The following is a 25,819-nucleotide window of genomic DNA, read 5'->3' on the forward strand; positions in this document are numbered from 1 at the left end:
AAATTTATATTGGAAACGCTTTTGAAAAAATGTCCAGTGAAGGGAACAAGAGAAATTGGTAGTCAAGAGAGAGCTGGATAGAGCTCTTAAGGATAGCGGAGTCAGGGGGTATGGGGAGAAGGCAGGAACGGGGTACTGATTGAGAATGATCAGCCATGATCACATTGAATGGCGGTGCTGGCTCGAAGAGCCGAATGGCCTCCTCCTGCACCTATTGTCTATTGTCTATTGTCTAATACTAAATTAGACCGTTGAAGAGCTATTGCTAATGTAGACTGGCTGGCCACTTTAATCGGTTAATCGAAACATACTTTTTGTTTGGGTGTTGAAGTGATGTACAGTCCCACAGTTGAAATGTAGATGCCAGCTGGCACTTGCCAAATCCTTTGTATGGGAAACCAAACTGTAAAGACTAGTTCAAAGTAAATGGCGATATGAAATTAGGACATAAGAGCAAACCAGAATCAAACACAACTTTAATGGAAGGGAACCCATGTTGCCTGCAATTCTGCTCAGTTAATCACCCTAGGCCTGTGCACAGAAATGATATGGCATTGAAGTAGTAAATTCAATTCAAATGCAAATGCTTTGTATTGAGTTTATTCCCCAAGGATAAACATAATATTTGAGGTGGTCTCTGTGGAGGAAGCTCAGAATACAGGAAGTCATCACCTGCAAGATAAAGCTGTTGATTGAAATATGCCGAAACCCGAGGATATGAATATTTGATTATTCCATTGATTGCAATCTGTTTGTGATCTGTTCAGGAAAACCGTTAGAAAATGTTTCTAAAATTCTTTTGACAGGAGGTCATTTTCTTGCAGGCTGGTTTCAGATGTATTCGCTGTCTGTTAATCTCTGAATGGTAAAGCACTATAATTGACCTGTAAACAATCTTTCAACAAAAGTAAATCAGGTTTTGATTAATGTTGCTGAAACATTGCTGCCACTAATATTCAAGGATTATGCTATGCATTAGAGTATATAGCTATGGGACACAGCTATAACATATAATATCTGAAATATTAGTTTTGAAGATTATGATTTTTGGATACTTTGTTTTCTAAAATATATTGATTAATCAAGAGAGGAACAAAATGAAAATTAATGTAATGACTTGGAAGGTTATGGAAATACTGTACAATGGGTGAATTATCCCAGCTGGAATTATTATTTTCAACAGTGATTATTTCAAAGATATATTTTATAACTTTTCAGTTATATTAATTAGAATGATTGGGTTGCACAGCATCAAAACAAGCCTTTCAGCCCAGGACCCTATTAAATATCTTTCCATACTAATTGCATTTTACATAATTTGATCCATAGTTGTCTAAGCCGTGAGATTCAAGTATTCACCTAGTTACTTATTGAAAGTTGTGTGTTCCTGATTCCAACCATCCTTTGGGTGAAAATCGTTTTCCTCAGATCCCATCTAAGCTTCCTAGTCCTCTTTCCTTAAAACCTATGCCCTTTAACTTTTAACAGCTCTGTAGTCAACACCTGTATTACTATCTACTCTATCTATACCTCTCATAAACCTATACACCACAATCAAGTCCCCAAATCCCTGCTACAAGGAAACACAGCCTATTCCAGCTTCCCTCAAATGAAAAGCTCCATCCTGGGCAACATCCTGATGGCCCTCCTCTTGACCTTATCCAGTGTAATTACATTCTCCTGCTGCAGCCTAACCAATGTTTCGACCGGTCTGACTGTCCCCTTGATTAATTTTTTATCTTTGTATGCCTCGTTGTCAACTTCCCCTAGCTAACGATGATCTATTCTACATTTTCCTTGATGTTCGTCCCCTTTGATGTCTTTGACACCTTACATTCTTCATCTCTGTGTCTCCCTCTCCCCTGAGTCTCGGTCTGAAGTCTCGACCCAATCCTTCTCTCCAGAGATGCTGCCTGTCCCGCTGAGTTATTCCACCATTTGTTGTCTATCTTCAAAGTTTCATTAAGTTCTACCATAAACTTCTTGTTCTTATGTTCAAATGAATGAAGGCAAATATCCAATACGTCTTTTACATCACCATATCTACCTGTGTTATTATCTTTGGGGATTATTGTTTAACTAATTTTTATTTATCAAAATTAACTGCAGACATTAAAGTAGTGTTGCAGGAATAAGCATCACATAATTAAGCGTCACATAATTTAAGCTGTTTAATAAAATTATGCCATTTTGTTTCACATTGTGCAAAAAACATACAACATTAAGTGCATTTTAATTGATGTTTGGATTTGTAAGTAACCTGTAGACTTTAGAAATCAACATCAAATTATTCAATACACAAAGTGTATTTCAGAGTTTTTGATAGATAGTAATGTCCAAATGCCCCAATTATTCACGTGACATTGTAGCTTTAATGGAAATATGTAAGCTTTTGCAAAATTTTTTGCTAAGTCCATATGGGTGTGCTTTTGCTAATTTTTTTAAGAAAGCAAAAATTGATGGTTTTGAACAGAAGGCCAGTCAGAGCAAGCCTCAACAACATAGTTAGAGAGTTGTAGATTTATACAGCAACAGGCCCATCAGCCCAACTTATTCATGTCAACTAGGATGCCAATATAAGAGAGTCCCATTTGCCTGTGTTTGCCCCATTTAAATTTTTCGTATCCATGTACCTGTCCAAATACCATTCAAGCGATGTAATTGTACCCGGCTCTATCACTTCCTCTGGTAGCTTGTTCCACAAACCCACCACAACCCTGTGTGAGAAACCTACCCTTCAGATCCCTTTTTCCTTCTCATCTTAACCTTCTGCCTTCTAGTTCCCTAAACAGGGAAATTGGACTGTGACCACCCTATCCAATCTCTCTTTTTAAATCAAGCCCTCCAGTCCTGGTAACATCCTTGTAAATGTTTTCTGCCCACTCTCGAGCTTAATCGTGTCATTCCTATAGCATTTATGTAGGAGCAATGATAGTTTAGTTGTGAGATACAGCACGGAAACAGGCCCTTCAGCCACCGAGTCCGCATCGACCAGTGATCCCTGCACATTAACACTATCCTACCCACACTAGGGACAATTTGCATTCATAGCAAGCCAATTAACCTACAAACACCGCGGTACGTCTTTGGAGTGTGGAAGGAAACCGAAGCTCTCGGAGAACACCCACATGGACATGGGGAGAACGTATAAACTCCATACAGACAGCACCCATAGTCTGAATCAATGGCCTGGCAGCACGTATCCCTCACCCATATCAGCACAAAATCAATTACTTTTATTGATGTGTTTCTGTTACAAGGGACTTACAGAAGGGCAACTGAGCGAAACCTTGGCAAGCCAACTTCACCATACAATCTTACCAAGTAATACAGGGCTGAAGAGCAGATTGTCAACATTACTAGCAGCAAACAATCTGCTGTCTCCTCTCTACTCCATCAAAAGAAGGGTCCACACCCAATACATTGTCTGTCCATTTCCTTCCCCTGATGTTGCCTGACACCCTGAGTTCCTCCAGCAGTTTGTTTATGATCAAGATTCTAGCATCTGCATGTCACGTTTCAAGATTACTGGCAGGCTGTAGCTGGGTATATTCAGTAGTCTGAAAAGGCAGCCAATCCACTTATTCACAGACGTCCAATGTAACTGAACACGAAACAGCTGGTTGATGAGCAATTAACTGCCAGTATAATGTTGTCAGGATGTGGTCTGAATCTACTATGTACAATTTTCTGCACATAGATATTTTTTGAATATTTAGTCAACTGTTAAAAGTCTAAGTGGACAATTAAATTATTTAACTAGCTGTAATAATATGTCAAATGTTTGCCTAGTGAACGGTTTGGTTATAAGTCTTGCCAATAACCTCTGGGAATCAAAAAAGAAAGAAGGGATGATAAAGTCATATGTGAAATGAAGGTGTCAGGACATTGGCAGAGAGGAAATTTAGTCATAAGCTCATAGCCTCAGTTCCCACAATCCGTGCAAGGTGACCTCAGAGACAATGAAATTGAGGTGACTATTTTCTGCCGAAGGAAAGACCATCAAAGGGACCCTCTTGTCAGTGGCTGAAGAGTTACTCTCTGAGTCACAGTGCGGCTTCTGTCCATCAAGAAGCACTGTGTACATGATCATTATCCTGCAACACCAAGAGAAAAGCAAAGATCAGCAGCAAACATTGTGACCTCACAAAGCCCATTTTATGTTTGCTCCATGATGGCATTTAAGCCATAGTCTGATCAAATGCACCCTCAACAGACCCAATCTCAGTGCAGCATCGTACCACAAGCAAGGCTGCACTATCGTCCATACATTTCCCTGTCTCACTGCAATACTGAACTTCACCTCCACATGAGAAGTGGGAAACCACATACTATCTACTCCAGAGCCAAGTTTAAGTAATCAAGCTGCAGTACACAAGCCATGCATGCGCAGACATATCTTTGCAAGCCCTGCTCCAAATTGTCATTGACTCCTTCACTCACACTAAATTGCAAAACACTGATCTAATTTTTCGTTGATGAGGGGTAATGTGATGAGTCAAGGATTAGATGAAGGTGGTGGGTTTCAACATAAATGTTCGATATTATGGGGGAGTGGTCTACGTCATCTTCTCAGGGCTGTCCCCTTTACACCACACACCTGCAGGGCAGGCAACTCGCTGAATATCGGTTGGGTTATGAATGAACAATAACAGGTGACCTAATTTCTCCCAGCTGTGCACTCAAAGAACTTTGCCCTCTGAGTTCATTATGTGCAGGTCTGGCAGGAAAAATGCTCAGCCCTCTCTCTGATTAAGTGGAATCAGAATCTCTTCCATTTACTCCGTTCAGAAAAACTGTTTATGGACACTCAACGCTCTGGTGCAGAATGTTGAATTTTGCTTTTGAGCATCACTCTTCTTCTCTTCATGTTTGAGAAAGGGTTCCAACCTGAAACATCGTCTGTCTATGTTCTCCAGGGATGCTGCCTGAACCACTGAGTTATTCCAGCATTTTGTGTTTTTCTCTGCACCTAACGTGTGTTCTAAATAACCAAGCAATGCAAGGTACAGAAATTCACTCTTCAGGATTAATACAGAAAGATATGCTTGCACCCATCTTTCATGACTTTAGGAGTTTCAGAGCCATTTGAATAAATGTTAAGTTTAATCACAATTGTAGAGTTGGAAAACACTGCATTCAGGAAGAACATGCAAAACAGATTTAAATTAAATAACTAAATGATACCGAGTGATGAAAAATAATCAGGACATGCAAACTCTTCAGCTCCATTTGAAATTTTGCAGTGGATTGAGGTCTCAACTTAAATGCTCATGTGAAATTTGGCACTTCTAACAGTGGAGTATTTTCAGGTGTTACTATGGATTTACTGCTCGAGGGTGGCACAGTGGCACAGCTGGTAGAACCGCTGCCTCATAGCGCCAGAGACCCTGGTTCGATCCTGACCTCAGATGTTGTCCGTGTGGAGTTTGTACGTTCCCCTTGTGACTTCATGCACTTCCTCTGTGGGTTCCAGTTCCCTCAAACGACATCCCAAAGACGTGCAGGCTTGTTGGATAATTGGTCTCTGTAAACTGTCCCTTGTCAAGGGACAAGAGATGGATGTGAAAGTGGGATAACATAGAATTAGAGTGATCGGGTGATCGATGGTCGGTGTGGACTTGGTGGGCCGGAGGACCTTTTTCCATGCTGCATCTCTATAAAATTTAAACTCTAGTCATGGACGGAGATTAAACCCATTCCTCTTCACCTCACAGATGAAAGTGCTGACAATGAACTAAGGAAAAATATACAAAGAAAAAATCTGAACAAAAGTAGTTGGTTTCAGCCATGTTGTGTCCTTTCACAAAGGCAACATTCTGGATTGAATGCCTCGACTTTGTTCCTTGTATCTCACGTCATAACCGCACCCACAGATGGAAATGGTACGCCTTGTCACCAAACTGCTGGCTGAACACCTGAAATTTATTTCCAAAGTAGAACAGTGTGTTCAGACTTTTGGTGTCATGACAACTGACTACATTTGGCATCCACATTGCAGCATTACTTAGATCTAATCATGAATTTCTAAACATGAAATGAGTCATTGCTGAACTTTATAAACATCATTTGTAAAAAGATTTTTAATCCATGCAGAATACTAATTTGCCATTAAAGCAGTTTGTTCACAGTACAAATCATTAGGTCTAACTTAAAATTCTGTAGCTCCTGCGATCCTTATCCAGTCCTAAGCATGAGTAGGACGAAGACCTTTGATGCTATGCCTCATCAGCCTTGGCTTTGATGCTGTGCAAGAATCTCATTAATTCCAAAAGTATCATCTTGTTATTCAGGATTCCATCCTTCCTAAAAAGACAAGCATTGGATTGACTCCGGAGCAGAAAATAATTTTGAGTGCCTTTCATCAATCTTGGAATCATTCCATTTTCAACTGAGTCAGACTAATGATCTCTTAATGGCGGTATGGAAATTCATTGAACTTAAAAGAACCAGGGAGCGATCATGTAACTTGATGAATGAAGCAAATTTCTACAACGCTGGGTTTACATTTTTGAGTACCTGACCCCCTAGCAAGCTCCAGTCATGGTGGTTTGATTGTATTGGTGTTTGGGTTATTCTCATTGGCCTCCTGTGTAAAGGGCCGTAATGTAACTCAATCAAGTGGCAACCATCTTGGCCATTAGGTGAAACAGTAAAAAGCCTGAAGTTTCCATGAACTTATGCCAGTCTCACTGATGTGGATAAATGAAATTCCTCAGATGCCAATTCCACCAGTAAAAGAGTGGGATTTGTTAAAATGTGACTTAAATGGTCACTTAAAAGACTAGTGATTGCCGCACACAAGCATACAAGAAAAAATATTATTCATGAGCCATCAGCTTGAGCTCATTCATTGATTACATCCTGGAGAATACCGTGTTAAATGGAATCCGTATGATTTTAGCTTAGGTGAGGTCTCTAAAATTTAAGTGGTTGATTAACTCATTTCCATGTAGCAGATTATTTGTGATAAAATGGAATTATTTTAATTAATTTCCAGGATCTGTTCTTGGCTAGAGCAGAATTATTGCCATATTAAATTGCCTTTAACAAAATGGTTGTAATCTACCCATTAGAACTGCTGCTGACCATCTGGTGAAAGCACTCCCACAGTGCTATTGAGGTAGGAATTTTACGATTTAATGCCCAGCAAAAATGAAGGAATGGTTTCAGGAGGCTTGTGACGAAGGAAAACCTGCAGGCTGTGGTAATCCATTTGCCTGTTAACTATGTCCTTCATGATGGTGGAGTTATAGGGTCATAGAGCTATCTAGCACAGAAGCAGGCCTTTTGGCCCAACTCATCCATACTGGCCAAGTTGCCTAACTGAGCACATCTTAACTTGCTTGTGCCTGGCCCATATTCCTCCAAACCTTTCATATCCATCAAGTGTCTTTTAAATATTTTAATTGGACCCACTTCTACCATTTACTCTGGCAGCATGTTCCATGTACATATGATCCTTTATGTGAAAAATTTTGCCCCCCTGATCGCTTTTAAATCTTTCACTTTGGTGCAACCCTTCCATGCCAACTAAGATGCCCCATCTAAACTAGTTCCATTTTCTCACATCCTCTGTGAATGGTTGAGGCAGGTACAATAACAACCTTTAAAAGATGCTCCTCTAGTTTTAGACTCCCGCTACCCAGGAGAAAAAGGACTGTGGTTATTCGCCTTATCTGTGCCCCTCAGGATTTTATAAATCTGCCTAAGGTCTAAGGAAAGAAGATCCAACCTGTCCTAACCTAATCCAACCTATTCAACTGTTCCTTATAATTAAAATCTTCCAGACCTGATAACATCCCCATAAATCTTTTTGGCAGGCTTTTCAATTTAATGACATCCTTTCTACAGCACTGCGATCAGAACTGTATACAATACTCCAAATATGGAAAACTTGGTAACATCTTTTACAGCTGCAGCATGACCTCCCAACTCCCCTACTGTACCCTGACCAATGAAGGCATGTCGGCAGAGTAGCCTCAGTGAGTAACTGGATTGCAATTTGTAGGTAGTGCACTCTGTGCATTGATGATGGAGGTAATGTATGTTTAGAGTAGTTGATGGAGTGCCAGTCAGGTGCTGCTTTGAACTGAATGCTGTTTTTTGAAAGTTAGTTGGAGCTGCACTCATCCAAGCAAACAGAGCGTATCCTATCACAGTCCTGAGTTGCGGTGGAAAGGTTTGGGGTGTTAAGCGGTAAGTCAGTTGTCATCGGATACCCAGACTCCGACCTGCTCTTGTAAGCATGGTATTTTTGTGCCTGGTCCAGCTGGGTTTCTGGTGAATGATGACCAGGATTTCTAGAGTGTGGGATCGGGCAATGGCAACACCATTGAGTATCAAGGGTGGATAGTTCAACTCTCTCATGATCGAGATGGTCATCGACTGCCACTTTGATGCTGCAAATGTTACTTGCCATATACCAGCCTTAGTCTGAATGCTATCTAGATCTTACTGCATGGTCCGCTTTATTTGCTGATGGATTGTAACTGAATCTGAAAAGTGTCTAATCATTAACAAACATTCTCAGTTCTGACCTGATAATTTCGTTTGGTTTAGTTTAGAGATACAGTGCGGAAACAGGCCCTTTCGGGCCACTGGGTCCGCGCCGACCAGCGATCCCCGCACATTAACACTATCCTATACCCACTAGGGACAATTTTTATATTTGCCAAGCCAATTAACCTACATACCTGTACGTCTTTGAGTGTGAAAGGAAACTGAAGACCTTGGAAAAAACCCACGCAAGTCACGGGGTGAAACTCCGTACAGACAGCACCCGTAGTCGGGATCGAACCCGGGTCTCCGGCGCTGCATTCGCTGTAAGGCAGCAACTCTACCGCTGCGCCACCGTGCCTAATAGAAGGAAGGAACTAAAAATAATTGGGTCAATGTCAGCAACCTGATCAAGTTGTATGATTTTGTCCTGGGGCTGGAATGCTTAACCTATGGAAACTACAACCATCTTCCTTTCTGCAATGTATGTGTCCAAACACCGGAATGTTTTCCCTTTGATACCGATTGACCAGTTTTACCAGTGTGACTTGATACCACTCAGTCAAACGTTGTCCTAACATCAAGGTCAGTCATTCTTAACTCACCTCTGGAATTCATCTTATAGCATGAAACCAATTCCAGATAGAAATAGGAGCTGCCTCAAGTTGAAAAGGAAAACTAACCAGGAGATTAACAATTTGCAATATCAAAAAGCTGGAGCACCGCCCAGAGGTTCATTTCCTTTCTGTTTTATTTTAATTGAGATTCATGAATTTGAACAGCATATGAGAATTATTGCATATATTATCAGTTTCTTATTTTTGAATGAAAATCTAAGAATGATCAATGGAAAAAAAATGACTGGTAAATTATTATAATGATTTCTTATCTGCTTGGCAATAACAAATTTCCCAGAGCTCAAAATACGGGATCTCACAGTTTACCTCCTGTGTGAGGTTGCTAACTCTAGGGCAGTATGATTACCAGCAGGTCCTGCTACAGGATGAGGATGCTATTCACACTCCTGATACTTACTGACAATCCCTAACTGCCTCGGGACCATCAACTACACCCAATCACAGAAAAGTCGCACAGGACTGTCCATTTACTTGGAGCCACAAGGAACTGCAGATGCTGGTTTACAAAAGCAAGGCACAAAGTGCTGAAGTAACGCAGTGGATCGGGTAGCACCTCCGGCGAACATAGATTGGTGACTTCAATCAGTTTGAAGAAAGGTCACGACCCGAACGTCAACTATCCATGTTCTCCACAGATGCTGTCGGACTCATTGAGTTATTCCAGCACTTTGTGTCTTTTGTCAATTTACTTGCCTGAAGGTTAACAAGATGGATTATTCCGATAATCCAAAAGTTTCACAATCACTGTCATTGAGACCAGTTTTAATTCCAGATTATGTAATTTCTTGAATTTAAATTCCAGCTGCCGGTTGTATTCATATCTCTGATCTATAGGTCAGAATTCTGCTAAACTAGTAATTTAACCATGAAATAATGTTTTCAATTTGAAACATCAACTAGTTTTTTTCTCCACAGATGTGCCTCATCTGCCCAGAATTTTCAGCATTCTGTTTTAATCTGTTCAGATTTGCAGAATATGAAGTATTTTGCCTTTGGACCAGCAAAAGATGATAGAATGCCCAAAGGCATATAAATATTTGTAAAATGTAATCTAAATGTAAATGTTCAATCCAAGTACATGAAATCTGCTGGTCCACCAAGAGAGAAATCCTACTCTTGGAGAGTAAATGGCAAAGCGAGTTAGAATTTGTTTCTTAACTTCCCGACTGTCCTAATAACCCTCAGCTTGATTTCCATTTTGTGAAGCATTAGCTGATCTCAGTTGAAATGGACACAGTTCATTTTGGCTGGGTGGAAGCAAAGCTGCCTGTATTATTGTTTTAGATCAGTGTCTACAAACTGTGCTGGGAGGTTGGGAAAGGTAGGGAATAGCTATCAATTTTTATTGCAAAGAATCACATCATGCATACTCAGTACCATTGGCAACGCGCTTGAAGGTCTAACATTGAACAAAGCATGGAATGAACTTTCTTTCATAGGGATATGAGGTAAGAAAATTGGCAGCGTGATTGACAAGGAAAATGGCTTTGGTCCATTACCTGAGTTTGAATCCAACGCATGAGATGGAAACTTTTTCTCTGTCACCTACAACTCTCTGACATGAAATAAGTCAAGGCATAAGCAATCCAGTCCCTTGCAATGTTCAGACTCAACATAAAAGTCCATTCATAGAAAATGAAAAATCATTTTTGCTGTTGCATTGCTCAGAATACTTCCACAGATTAATTACAAGAATGTGTGCATGGTTTATTTTGCACCTGCTTGTAGCATTATTGAAAGGGGAGCATTCAGGTCTGACAACCAAAACCAAAATATTTCACTTGATAATGCTAATTTAATAAGTACACTTTGTATGAAAATGTGATGATCTGTATCTCAGATTAGATTTAGACCATTTGGCAAATGGGAAATCCACTCCTATGTATTCATCTTTTATATCATGCTCTTATATTAAGTATGCCAAGCAAATGTAAACTGACATGGTCATTTCATGCTTGGATAAGAGTTAGACCTGGATTAAGCACAAGTTTTGGTCGGTTAGCTACAATTAAATTTTGATGCACGTATAGATTTTCGTTCTCATTCTTTGGAATGGAATGAAATTTCTTACAACATTCCTCACTTATAGTCCGACAAATACTTCCTGCATTCAGCATATATTTATTATTCATTTACAGAGTTCAAGGCCAGCTTATTTCCCATTCCTAATGATCTCAATGGCCCTTGAACTATATGGCTTCCTATTTTTAGTTCCTGAGCTATAATTTACACTCAAAGTACGAGGACTGAACAACAACATTGTGATGAATCATTTTCAAAATATTTTCATGGTCTTTTTAAAGATTATATATTTTTTAACCATTTTTATTGTTTTGTTTTTACATCATTTGCGTCTATTGCAGTAATGTTTAAATGCCCCTGAATATCAGAGACATTTAAAACACTTTTAAAATACAACCCCTGGCCCTAGCAGCAGTCAATGCTCTGCCCCCAGTTTTGTAAAATTGTCAATGTCTGTCAGGACCTTCTAGTGGGGGGGGGTCTCAGAACTACACTACCTGTCGTCATAGAGTCATAGAGTGACACAGTGTGGAAACAGGCCCTTCGGCTGAACTTGCTCATACCGGCCTATATGTCCCAGCTACACTCGTCCCACCTGCCTGTGTTTGGTCCATATCCCTCCAAACTTGTCCTATCCATGTACCTGTCTAACTGTTTCATAAAATTGGGATAGTCCCAGCCTCAACTACCTCCTCTGGCAGCTTGTTCTATACACCCACCACTGTGAAAAATAACCCATCAGATTCCTATTAAATCTTTTCCCCTTCAGCTTGAAGCTATGTCCTCCGGTCCTCGATTCCCCCACTCTGGGCAAGAATCATAGCGTGTTGCTATGCTTCACTAGAGAGTTTCTGGGTGCACATATCTGTCCACATCCCTCCTCACACAGTCAGGTAAGATGGTCAACTGTTGTCGAGGCCAGGTGTAGTATGATTTGGCTCACCATCTCACTGAAACTTTTGCTGCAAAACAAGTTTTTTTTTCCCCCATTCTCTCTATGTTGCTTCAAGAAATCTTTCTTGTGTCAGATATGTTGGGAAACTTTAATCTGTTCCTCTGATCATAATTCTGAGGGCTGTGTAAAATCTCATGGTTCATTTAAACAAACATACTGGAAAAGGCCTGAAACAGTCAGTCTTTATTCAACATGTCCAGCAGTCTCCTGGAGTGCAAACAGGACAGAGTAGCATCTCAAGAAGCATCCATTACCTCATCCCTAGGGCAGAGCAACACCATATTGTGAAAATCAATTGACTCCAACAGCACTTTCAAACCCTGGCAAAGACTTAAAAAACAACGTTTGCATGATTTTCAACTTGCCAGACTAGATCCATCAATCACCCAGAGGTATGGGTAAGTTTACAGCCAGCTGACATGAAGAAGTTTTACTTGCTGGTGGCAAAATGCAATCTAGCAAACATCACCCAGTCTAGAATTGCTGACAAATTCAATACTGTACACCGAAGAATGGATGGATGCTTTGCTTGAGCAACCCACTTCTGCCCAATAGAAAATCCATCCATCAGCTGGGACATCACTCCAGCCCCATCTGCCCCCTCAGGTAGATTGTGAAAAACATCAAAGAGGCTTTGCAACACACAGATGGGATGTTGTCAGGGCCCATTGCACTTATTGGATCCAAGGAATGAATTGCAAGGAGTGTATCATATTAACTGACGGTTGGCCTGTATGATTATGCTGCTGTTGCTTGAAATTGAGATTCAACAACCACTTGGTATCTCCTCGGGCTTAATCTATGTAGGAAACTATTAACCTGCTGCGACCACAAGCACCAACAAGGCAAACCACATTTGTATTCGAGAAATAGCCCTGAAAATTAAGCCTCAGTGAAGTGAAGCAATGAGCGAGGACATAACATTATTCATGTTTGATTCACTCTCGTACATCACTGTGACTGCTGCATAATTAGATACAAAGTAAAGCACCTGGCCTAATCCTACATGCTGTTAAACATTCATAGTGAAAACATCCAGGCTAAAGATGATTCTAAAGTAGTTTCTGTCACCTTTCATGATCTAATGTTTCTACTTAGCTGGCAATTCATTCCTTTTATTTGTAAGTAACCATGTTTTCTGTTTACCAAGAGCAATCTTTACAATGCTCCCAAACACCCCACTCTCGAGTAGACGAGGGAATTAAATGTAACATCTCCAAGTTGGCGGATGACACAGTGCTGGGTGGCAGTGTGAGCTGTGAGGAGGATGCTATGAGGCTGCAGGGTGACTTGGATAGGTTGGGTGAGTGGGCAGATCCATGGCAGATGCAGTATAATGTGGATAAATGTGAGGTTATGCACTTTGGTGGCAGACTATTATCCGAATGGTGTCAGATTAAGAAAAGGGGAGGAGCAACGAAACCCGGGTGTGCTTGTACATCAATCACTGAAAGTTAGCATGCAAGTACAGCAGGCAGTGAAGAAAGATAATGGCATGTTGGCCCTCATTGCGAGAGGATTTGAGTTTAGCAGCAAGGAGGTCCTACTCCCATTGTAGGGGGCCCTGGTGAGACCCCACCTAGAGAATTGGTTTTAGTTTAGTTTTAGTTTTAGTTTTAGAGATACAGCACAGAAACAGGCCCTTCGGCCCACCGGGTCCGTGCCGACCGGCGATCCCCGCACATTAACACTATCCTACACCCACTATGGATGATTTTTTAATTTACCAAGCCAATTAACCTGCAAACCTGTACGTGTTTGAAGTGTGGGAGGAAACCGAAGATCTCGGAGAAAACCTACACAGGTCACGGGGAGAACGTACAAACTCCGTACAGACATCACCCGTAGTCGGGATCGAACCCGGGTCTCCGGCGCTGCATTCGCCGTAAGGCAGCAACTCCACTGCTGCGCCACCATGACTGGTCTCCTAATTTGAGAAAGGATATTCTTGCTATTGAGGGAGTGCAGCGCAGGTGCACCAGTTTAATTCCCGGAATGGCCGGACTGATATATGATGAAAGAACAGGTCGGCTGGGCTTGTATTCACTGGAATTTAGGATGAGAGGGATCTTATAGAAACATGTAAAATTCTTAAAGGGTTGGACAGGCCAGATGGAAGAAAAATGTTCCCAATGTTGGGGGAGTCCAGAACCAGGGGTCACAGTTTAAGTATAAGGGGTAGACCATTTAGAATTGAGATGAGGAAAAACGTTTTCACCTAGAGAGCTGTGAATCTGTAGAATTCTCTGCCACAGAAGGGAGTGAAGGCCAATTCACTGGATGTTTTCAAGAGAGAGTTAGATTTAGCTCTTAGGGCCAAAGGAACCAAGGAATATGGGGAAAAGGTAGGAACGGTGTACCGATTACAGATGATCAGCCATAATCATATTGAATGGCAGTGCTGGCTCGAAGGGCCGAATGGCCTACTCCTGCACCTATTTTCTATGTTCCTATGTTTCTCTCCGTGACATGGGAGGCTACAATTTCCTGTGTTCAAAGCATTTCTGCTCTTTCTGCCGTGCAAATGATAAAATTTGGCCTCTGCGCACCCCTGCCAAACGTCACTTGCCTAGCAAAATGATCTGATGGGGAAGGGAAAAGACATTGTGGCCTTCCATCACAGTGAGGAGAGGACTGGAGGAGACTCACTGTGATGGATGTTTCTTTTTTTTGTGTGTTTTTGGGGTTGTGTAATTTGCCTATTTTAATGCTTTATTGTGTAATCTGCCTAATTTAATGCTTTTATTGTTGGACTGTGGGTGACTGAATTTCGTCCTAAAAAATCGTTTTTTTGGATGACAAATAAAGCTATCTTGAATCTCTTGCCTCCGTCCCAGTCAAAATGTCTCTGTGATTTTAATGTACCAAGGTTGCATTAATGCATGATGCTCTCACCTGTCTGGGAAAGTCAGGTCTTCTACCTTCAGGTTAATCTTGGAGACAATAGGGAAAGAGTTATGTTACAACAGGTAAATAATGCACTCTCGATGTTGAAAATCTGAAATAAAAGCACATAGAGAATACTATTCCAAACAACATTTGTGGAGACCTGCTAAATACTTGATGAAATATCGGTTGATAATATTTCTTTTGTAAATCTGATTAGATGTAAATCGATCTGAAACATTGATTTTGAATTCTCTCTCCACAGATACCACCAGACTTGTTGAGTATTGACAGAATTTTCTGTGTTTATTTCAGGTCAGTAACTTAATTGCTTTTAACTATTTTTCACCCATTTTCCATCTGGTGTGTCTGGTTAAAGGTAACCTAAATGAAATGATATGATTCGATTTATTCTTGTCCATGTTTTTTGGTTAAATCTAGGAAAATAAATTTTAGTCCAACCCTCTTATATAGTGTGAGTGAAAGCTGTTAAAAATTATGAACATTTTGCATTTGCAATTGCCTTCCTTTCTATCGATTCGACTTGCAAATTAACTTTTTAGAAATCTTGCACCAGCACTCGCAAGTCCCTTTACAACTCCGATTTCTGAATCCTCTCCCCATTTAGGAAATAGTCTACGTCTTTATTCCTATTACCAAAATGCATGACTCCACACTTTGCTACACTATATTCCATCTGCCACTTCTCAGCCCACTCTCCAAACCTGTCCTAGTCTGTCTGCAGAGTCCCTGCTTTCTCTACACTAGCTGCCCCTCCACCTATCTTTGTATCACCTGCAAACATGGCCACAAAGCCTTCAATTCCCTCATCCAAATCATTGATATACAGCGTGAAGATTAGCGGCCCCCAGCACTGACCTCTGCGGAACTCCGCTAGTCACTGGCAGCCACCCAGGAAAATCCCCCTTTATTCCCACTCTTTGCCTTCTGCCATCCAGCTAACCTGCTATCCATGCTAGTATCTTCCTTCTGATTCCACGGGTCCTCAACATCTTTAGCAGCCTCACGTGTGGCACCTTATCAAAGGCCTTCTGAAAATCCAGGTAAACATCCACTGACTCTCCTTTGTCTATTCTGTTATTTACTTCCTCAATTAATTCACAGGTCCTCACAGGTTGTCAGGCAAGATCTCCCTTTCACAAAACCATGCTGACTTCTGTGCTTCTAAGTACTCAGAAACCTCATCCTTTATAATGGATTTTAAAATCTTACCAGGTTAACTGGCCTATAATTTCAACCCTTCTGCTTCGCTCCCTTCTCACTGTGATCGCATTTGCATCTGAAAACTATTATCTAACACAATAACATTGAGAAACAAATACTGTTTGTGTTGTTGAACCTTGGCTCACCCTCCATTGAGGAACAATCCCACAGCTTCAAGATTATTTTAATCTTAAACCTAATTCCAACTTTGCTGTTAAAAATAAAGTTTCAGGAAACTTCAAAACTACATAATCATAATCATTTGCTTTAAATGTGTAAGTGTGTATGAACTATAGGTTTAAAGTCACAAGTGAAACAGCAGGAAGCCGGTTTATTTTCAAAGTAAATATTAACCCTTTGAATTAAAATAGCTAAATCAGGTTTACGTATACGTAAACTATTTGTATACAAATATTTGCAGAGTATAATTCTAAAGCAATTTTACAAAGGCACAGGATAATATAACAACATTTATTTATCAAATCTTGCAACGGTGCTTTGCTATGATGCTGATAGATGGTTGAACAGTTTCCCAGTAGAAATGTTTGAAATGTTTTAAGAAATCCTGAGCATCATGGACAAGCTCTTTAGCCATTTTGTTAGCTACCCATGTCGGAGAAAGTACAACATCAATTATTTTCCCTTTACAAAATACAGAGCAGGCGAAGACAGAGTCCTGCCAGGAGCAGCACTGGTATGCATTGAGTTTCCCTCTTTAGGATGAGACATGAAACCAAGGTCACATCTGCACTCTCAAGAGTCCATCAAAAATCCACTGCACGATTCAGAAGAAGAGGAGGAATGTTAATTGTCCCCCAGTCAGTGAAACTGAAAACAAAATATCTGTTCACTTTCAGCTTTCTGTTTATGGGAGTTTGCTGTGCACCACTTTGAATGCCAAGTTTCCTGCATAAAATATTAATAACACTTTTAAAAAAGGTGCCAGCCATGGCTGCAATAAAAGCTGAGGACCCACACAGGAATTGTATCCCAATCCACTGGTCAGGCCATTACAGGATGGCATGGATTCAATAGTGAACCCAGCGACAAAGTGCGAGTTCAGATGCCTCCACATGCGCACCACAGCTAACAGGCAAAATCTATGGACTCCACCGCCCTGTCTCCCAATCCCACCTTGCCTGGTCGACCACCTGCACAGTCTAGCCCACTGGGACGAACGCTGTTAGGGCAGCCACAAGACAGGACAGACATTATACATTATATAACTACAAATGCTTTTCTCTCTATAAGTGATTGGTTGTCCTGTCAGAAATCCCCTCTTCCAAGTGGGGAAGCAGCCGTTACCAGTAGACACATGTGGGCAGCCTGCCAATGAAATTTGCATGTGTCTCAGACAACTGGCATTGGGTGGGCAGTGAAAGGCTGCCCACAGTTATAATCAGTCCTTTTGTATTCTCCATTTTGTGTATGCTGACAGTTTTAAAAAGTCAGAGATTACAAAGCTCTTGTGCAATGCTCTGTAATTCTGTTGACATTCCTTTTTTCATCCAAGTTAATCGTGCAGGGAAATCTATTTTTGTGTATTAAAATTGTATAACGGGAAATTAACACAACCCCCTCCACCAGCAAGCTAAATTAGTGGACATTCTTATCTTTTGTTTTTCCAGTCTTCTCTCCACCCTCAAGCCTGGGGTGGCATTTGTCTCTCAAGGGCGGTATGGTAGCACAGCGGTAAAGTTGGTGCCTGACAGAGCCAGAGACTTGGATTCGATCCTAACCACGGGTGCTATCTGTACGGAGTTTGTACATTCTCCTCGCAGTTTTTCCCAGGACCTCCCGTTTCCTTCCACACTCCAAAGAGGTCGGGGTTTGTAGATTAATTGGCTTGGTAACATTGTAAATTGTCCCTAGTGTGTGTAGGATAGTGCTAGTATGCGGGGATCGACGTCGGCACGAACTTGGAGGGCCGAAGAGCCTGTTTCCGCACCGTATCTCTAAACTAAACTTTCAGTTCAGTTCAGTTCAGTTTCAGTTTATTATCACGTGTACCGAGGTACAGTAGAAAGCTTTTGTTGCATGCTAACCAGTCAACAGAAAGACAAAACATGATTACAATCGAGCCAACTAAACTAAATTATGCAGTGCATTTCCATTATTTTACAGTTATGCACTTATTGGTGAATGGGTGCACATTTAAAGAAATCTAATGTCATTATGAAATTGTCAGTGTCCTGCAGCATTTGATAAATGACAGCATTCAAATTGGGGTTGGAAGAAACCTTATCGGACTGTATTGTCTGATGTTAATTGTGCCATTGGTTTTATTGGAATTTGTAAATGCCTTAAAGTGACAGTTACACATTTTCCCTTTCATAAGTGTGATGAAAGAATCCCATTCCATGATCCAGTTTTCATGGCAACGGATAGTGGATCCAGGAAGAGTGGAAACTCAGCATAACCTGCAGGTGAGTTGAGAAAGGTCCTTTAAAATGGTTTTGTGACAACCTGAACATCTCACATGAGCACATGCTACCTTCCACTGTTATTCCAGCTTCCTCACAACCCATTCTGTATACTGACTGTTCCACTCTTCGATTTTATCCTTCCTTGTTGCACCTGCTTTTTCATTCCCATGCTCCATTACATATATTTGTTCGTCCTCAACAGAGGATTCCAGTTCACCACAGTTGAATGAGCCCTCAACCAAGCATTTCACATTTCCTGCACCTTTTCCCCCCTTCACTCTCAGGAGAACCAGGCTATCCCCTGTTCCACATTCCCCACATACCAGGCTCCACGTTCAACAGCTGCATGAGCAGGCTGGGACCAGGTTGTCTGTCCTAACCTTTCCACGAGTGGAGAGGGAAGGAAGAACGAAATAAGTGGGAAAGACCATAGGAGGCCTAATCATTTGTTTATAGATTTTCTTATAAATCCATCCACTGGAGTTCTCTATTGTTTCAAACTGATCATTATCTTTGATACGTAATGTAGTACATGAAGCAAAGGCTGGTACGGCATAAGGACAGGCCCTTCAGCCCATAATGTCCATGCTAAACATGATGCCGAAGCCATCTTATCTACCTGCAACTAATCCATATTCCTCCATTCCCCGCATATCCATACGCCGATCCAAAAGCTTCTTGAATGCTCCTATTTTTTTTGCCTCAACCACCAATCCTGACAGCACATTCCAGGCACTCACAAACCCGCTGTGAAAAACAAAATGCCCTGCACATCTCCTTTAAACGTTGCCTCTCTCACCTTAAAGCTATGCCCTCTTGTATTTGATTTTGTCATCCTGGGAAAAAGGTTCTGACTGTCTACCCTATCTATGCCTCTCATAACTTTATATACTTCTATCAGGTCTTCCCGCAACCTTCAGCTTTCCAGAGAAAACAATCCAAGTCTGTCCAACCTCTCCCTTTAGCCAATACCCCCTAATCCAGACAACATTCTGGTAAACCTCCTTTGCACCCTTTGTAAAACCTGCACATCCTTCCTACAACGAAGCGACCAGAACTACATACAATATATTCCAAATGTGGCCTAACTAAAGTCCTATAAAGCTGCATCACGACCTCCTGACTCTTAAACTCAATCCCCCCAACCAAAGAAGGGAATAATATACCATATGCTTTCTTTATCACTCTATCTACTTGAATTGCCACTTTCAGGGAGCTCTGGACTTGGAAGCAGTGTTTCCTAAATTAAAACTATTGGCTACAACAGTTAAATTCCGCCCTGGATTCAACTCTATCTGCTTTACTTGGCAGCCCTGATATTTATGTATGAGAAACCAACTTTTCCTACAAAATGTGCCCTCAACTCCAGACCTTTGGGCTCCTCTCCCACATCAGTGCAGGGAAACAATATTGGACATCTTGCAGCAGAATTCCACACTGTGCTTCACTCACTCATGCTCATTTATGGAATCTACGTGACTTGATGTCAATTTGGTTTAAGGCCAAATAATAACAGCTGGTGGGAATTCATAAGCAGTGCTTTTCACTATGGGAATCTAAAAGAGTGAAGGGTAAACACTATTTGGCTCAGCTCAATCTTCACAGCAGCTTACAATCCTAAGGACCCTTGGGATAGATCGTTGACAATGACATGGTTACTGCACGACTCAGGGGGATAGATATTGACTTCTTCAATATAAACAATGTTATTGTAAAATAAATGTAACTCGCATCAATTAAGGAAGCTGATGGAGTAGCATTGTGCTCAGGAAGATGTGACTTCTGCAAGGTAGAAAATAGTATTCAGATCAGTACCAACCGTACAAATGAACACACCTTGCACTATTGATGAATCCATTTTAGTTTGTAATGAAAGCATGTAGCATAGATTAACAGAGCTCAATGCACTTCTGATCTGGATTCAGTGGGCAACCAGCAGGCATTTGTGAATAGATATTTTCCCTTTACTTTATGAGAAAACATTATATTCCTCTGGCATCCTCACCACGCGTCTTTGCTGCGCACCATATTTGAGTTACTTCTCTCACCAAGGTATTCTTGAGATGATAGAAACTAGCAACTGTAGATGCTGGTTTACAAAAAAAAGACACTTGTGCTGGAGTTAGTACAGCAGGTCAGGTGCCATCTCTGGAGAACATGGATAGGGTTCGGGAACATGGATAGGGTTCAGGTCGGAGACCCTTCTTCACTCTGATTGTATGGTGGGGAAAGAAAGCAGGAAGAGGGGAGGGGAAAGACAATGCCTGGCAGGTAATAGGTTGATACAGGTTGGGGGGGGGGGGGGGGGGTTGATAGGCAGATGGTTGGACAAAGGCCAAAGATGAAAAGACAGAAGGAGTGAGACGCAAGGATTGAAGAGTTGCATATTGTGACGCTAGAGGAAGGAAGGTGAGAGGGAGGGGAGAAATAGGTGTGGGCCCAGGGGGGGCACAGGGGAGATGGAGAGGGGGAGAGGGAGGGGATGGGTGGGGGAAGGAGAGGTTCTTCCCACACGGACTTTTCCGTCCTGGGCACCCTCCATTGCCAGAGTGGGAAAGAGCACCTGGTATTCCGCTTGAATAGCTTACAGCTCAATGGTATCAACATTGAATTCTTCAATTCTAGATAACTTAACCCCCCCCCCCCCCACCCCCCACTTTCTTTCCCCTCCCAGGTCTCCTCTATGCCCCATCTAGCGACAAACCTACATATCCCCTCCCCTTCCCACCCACATTACTTCCTCTGGCTTCACCATTTGTGTCTCTTCTATCCTTTGGTCTCACACCTTTGTTGTAGCCTTTGTCCAACTATCTGCCTATCGAAAACCCTCCTCACCTGTAGTTTTAAGGGCCGAGGCTTTGATTGATACAGTGCCAAAAATTCTGGATGTGCAAGAGACCAGAAATGGCTGAGCACAGTGATCTCGAGTATTTGTTAGGCTGCAAGAGGTGACTATAGCCTCAGAGTATCTAATAGGAATCATGAATATGTCTCTGCTCAAGGCCAGAGAAAGCAGAGAACCTGTTAGGTGCTGTAGTATACTTTGTGTCATCAATTAAGCAGAGTAAACCCGTGGCACCCATTTCTGGTCAAGGAACTGCCCATGCTAGGTGGTGCTCCTGGACAATTTCCCATTGCAATGGCAATCAACGTGCTTGGTCTGAGATCAAACACAGACATTTGCAGATGTGTGCCAGTACTCATTCACCACATTGGGTAAGAACAAGTGAATATCCTTTCCTCTTGACTAACTCTAGCACCAGACCCCCAAGCTCTTTAAATATGGGCCCTGATCCCTGCTTGTGGTCTCCTTTACAAGGCTGATAAGATCTGAGGCATGATTACTTTTATTGATTGGTCTTAGGGAAATCAGTCCTATTGATTGCCTAACACCTAGAAGTCAGTAATTAGTTCAGAGGAATGCTTTTTCCTACCCCACATTAATAAAGCTAATGACTGCTGCTGGCCTGCCCCCATCTGCATTGTGTCTCTGCTGCTCCCAGTGTAATTGTCCCTGCTCTTCGCCCTAATCTTCAATCCTAAACACACTGCCAGGCTCTACTCCTTGGCCAAGCAAATTCAAGACTCGTTTCCAGAATTCCACTGTCCCAACTAAAATCTCCATTTGCGATGTCTTTTTCCTCAGTGCATATTAGATGAAAAGTATTAATTTAAGACCTTGCCCATGTACTCTTGCCCGTAACAAAAAAATACCTTGGGAATTGCCTTAATTTTGAGGACTCTCTTTCCCCCCTTAATTTCTCTTTAAGCATTCCCTGTGCTCTCTAAACTCCTGAAAGGCCTCTCCCATTTGCAGTGATAGATACAAACCAACGTGGAAACAGGCCCTTGGACCTAATTTGCCCTCACTGACCAACATGTTCCATCGACTCTAGTCCCACCTGCCTGTGTTTGGCCCATATCCCTCTAAATCCTGTCCTATCCATGTGCCTCTCCACATGTTTCTTAAATGTTGCTATAGTACCAGTCTTAACTACCTCCTCTAGCAGGTCATTCCATACACCCGCCACCCTCTGTATTATCCCTCAGGTCCTATTAAATCTTTCCCCCCTCACCTTAAACCTATCTCCTCCAGTTCTCAATTCCCCAACGTTGGACAAGAGACTCTGCGTTTACTCGATCTATTCCACTCATGATTTTGTACACCTCTATAAGATCACCTCTCATCCTCCTGTGCTATGAGGCATAGAGTCCTAACCTGCTCAACCTCTCCCCATGGATCAGGCCCTGGAGTCCTGGAACATCCTCGTAAATCTTCCCTGCACCCTTTGCAGCTTGACAACTTCTTTCCTCACCAGCATCTTATAGAACTGCAACCTGACCTCCCAAATAATACTTGAATCAGCCATAGCCCAATTCAGCCACTTAATTTCTGGACGATTCTCATCTCTTCAGATTATGTGTTTGAGTTGAAGGTTGAGAGTGAGATTGAACTAATAAACAGAGGTCAGATGGCAGGGCCCAAGTGAAGGATTCATTCACCTGCTGGGAACATACCGTCCTGTGCAGTCATCCAATTCAAACAAATTATTCTTGCAGGATTTTCTTTGCATTTTGCTAAACGCAGCAACAATTTTGCAAGAATTGGCCCTTGCTGCTAGCTAAGTGGTTTATTTAGCAGCTGGAGAATCGTGAGGAGTGCAAACAAGAGCTTCACCATGGCTGTCACTGTCACCGCCACATTGAAACGCTCCATTAATCATGAAGTTGACAGGTGGAAAATGGGCAAAAACGTTTTCTATTGTGGGGATGACTCAGAACCAATGTTTTGGGCATGGGCAGTGCATTTTCTCAAAAGACGAAATTGCAGACCACTGCAATATATATTTATGTGTGGCTGAAATGCACTGACTTTGTGGTGTAGGGCATTTTACTATCTAAGCACAATTTATCAAATTTACTTACAGCCACAATTTTTCAAGATGATATCTGACTTTCTGGAAAATGCTTTTCTGTAAAATAAAAATGACAGTGGCAGATAAAATAAATTGATGGCATTGTTACAATTCGTTTATATTGAATCTTTTAATGATGAGGGAAGCAGTGGGAAGGAATGGAACGACGTTGATTTTGTTATCCAATTACTGTTAAATACATCTCTGTACTTAACAGAGATTAATATTTGATGCACTTTGCATCCACAACTCTGCAAGGAGTTACATTCATTTAATGCCTAAAATTAAGAATGATAATAAATCAATGACAAACTACCATAGTAAACAAATGATGGATTAATAATTCTATTTTATTTGTTCCCGCAGCAGAAGATTAAACTTGGAGTCAAACTAACAGAAATGGAAATGTGTCCTTTTTTAGCTGTATTTTTTCATTATGACCGAAGTTAATATGCAAATAAATAGTGATGTTGTTCTGATAGACACTGGTGATTATCCCACTAACAGTTTCAACCAGAAACACACTGGCAATTGCAGTCTTGGTACAGAAACCCTATCACAAAGCATGAAATACACGGATTGCTTGTGTACTACCTTGCTTCAACAGTCTACATTACCTCTGGGATTATTAAAACTATAAATCACCCTGACAATTGCCTAAATAATTATTGCCTTCTTACATAATCTATTGTACAACAGCACTTACTTGCAAAGTGGTGTGCCTTAACATGTAATGCCATGTAGAGCAATCGGTCTTCTTACCTCCACCTTACAAATAGTCATGTATTTTAATTAAACTCGCAAATGATTGTCAGCTAAACATGCACACTTAACCGCGCAGTGCATCAGATCCAACGGTGCTATTCTATAAGAAAGGCCTCGACCCGAAACAGCACCCATTCCTTCTCTCCAGAGATGCTGCCTGAGCCGTTGAGTTACTCCAGGATTTTGTGTCTATCTGCAGTTCCTTCCTACACGTTATTCTACAAGTTTGGCAATAATGATCAAATATATTAAAACACATTTACAGGCCATTGAGATGGTCCATTCCCATATTCCAAGTGTCACAGAGTCATATAGCACAGAAACAGTGCCTTCAGATCACCATGACCTCTGACCAGCAATAGTCCCATGCAATAATAACATTTTCCAGGACTTCTATCCCTTAATAATTCAAGAAAATCTCTGAAGAAGGACCCACCATCAAGCTTATTCTTGGATATTTCTGGGATGCCACTGGAAAACAAGCAGCAAGGCAGCTGGGGGCAGGGGGTGCAAACAATAATGGGAGTGTTCCAGCACCTGAGCCCAGAATTAGTGAGGACTGTGGATATGATAGGGGAGGAATCAAATCACACTGCAGCACATTCCTGAATTGCGTTTCTTTATGTGGAACTGCTGTCCATCCCACAAAAAGAAACACTTACCTTTGGGGGACTCCGCTTTGGTTGGGCTCCGAGTTTAAATTTGGTAGAGCTTGCATGGTGCACTCTCCAGCCATGACCAATCTGCAGTGGCAACAAAATCCATGCAGCTTACCAGAGTCCGATTTGATTCAGAATTGACTCATGTCATTTTTAAAGCTATACAGCCTGTCTGAGGGGTTCATTGTGTTTTTGGGTTAATTTATTAGAAAAGCATCTTAGACTTAGAAAAGACAGAAAGCAATATTACACTTGTTATTGTACAACAAGATAGGATTAATTAATGGCCTCGTAGATAATGCATCCCTAGGTGACAGTGAACATTGTATGATTGAATTTTACATTCGATTTGAGAGAAAGAAGATTAGGTACAGGACTTGTATTTATACTTAAGCAAGGGAAGCTAAGGAGGCAGAGCTGGCTAAAATGAACTGACAAATTAGGTTAAGTCAATCAGACAAGTGGCAGTGGCAGATGTTCAAGCAGATCTTTCAGAATCTGCAGCTTAGGTACATTCCAGCATGAAAGAAAAATTCAAGGGAAAGATCCATCATCCATGATTAGCTAAAAAAACCTGGAGTTTGTATCAGGCTTAATGAAAAAGCTTATAATTGCACAAAGACAGGTAGTGGATCAGAAGATTGGACCGAACATAAGAAACAGGGTAGAATGAGTGAAATGTTAGTGGAGACAGAAATAGAGGCATATAAAATCATGAGGGGAATAGATAGGGTGAACACAGAGTCTTTTTTCCTGGATAGGAAATCAAGAATTAGAGGACATAGGTTTAAGGTGAGAGAGGAAAGAAATGTAGTGGATATATGGAACA

General features: G+C 41.4%; 1 long non-coding RNA gene across 1 annotated transcript in view; it reads left to right on the top strand.

Annotated features, from left to right (window-relative positions):
* LOC144610437 (uncharacterized) overlaps nucleotides 1–24,107 on the top strand; it is a 96,911-nt gene extending 72,804 nt beyond the window's left edge. Inside the window, exons 2-4 of the long non-coding RNA XR_013549421.1 lie at nucleotides 15,266–15,315; nucleotides 18,563–18,650; nucleotides 23,933–24,107. This is a non-coding gene — a long non-coding RNA (uncharacterized LOC144610437). The remainder of the gene's footprint in view (nucleotides 1–15,265; nucleotides 15,316–18,562; nucleotides 18,651–23,932) is intronic.
* The last annotated feature ends 1,712 nt before the right edge of the window (nucleotides 24,108–25,819 follow it).

Source organism: Rhinoraja longicauda, chromosome 2, assembly GCF_053455715.1.
Source record: "Rhinoraja longicauda isolate Sanriku21f chromosome 2, sRhiLon1.1, whole genome shotgun sequence".
Classification (NCBI taxonomy): domain Eukaryota; kingdom Metazoa; phylum Chordata; class Chondrichthyes; order Rajiformes; family Arhynchobatidae; genus Rhinoraja; species Rhinoraja longicauda.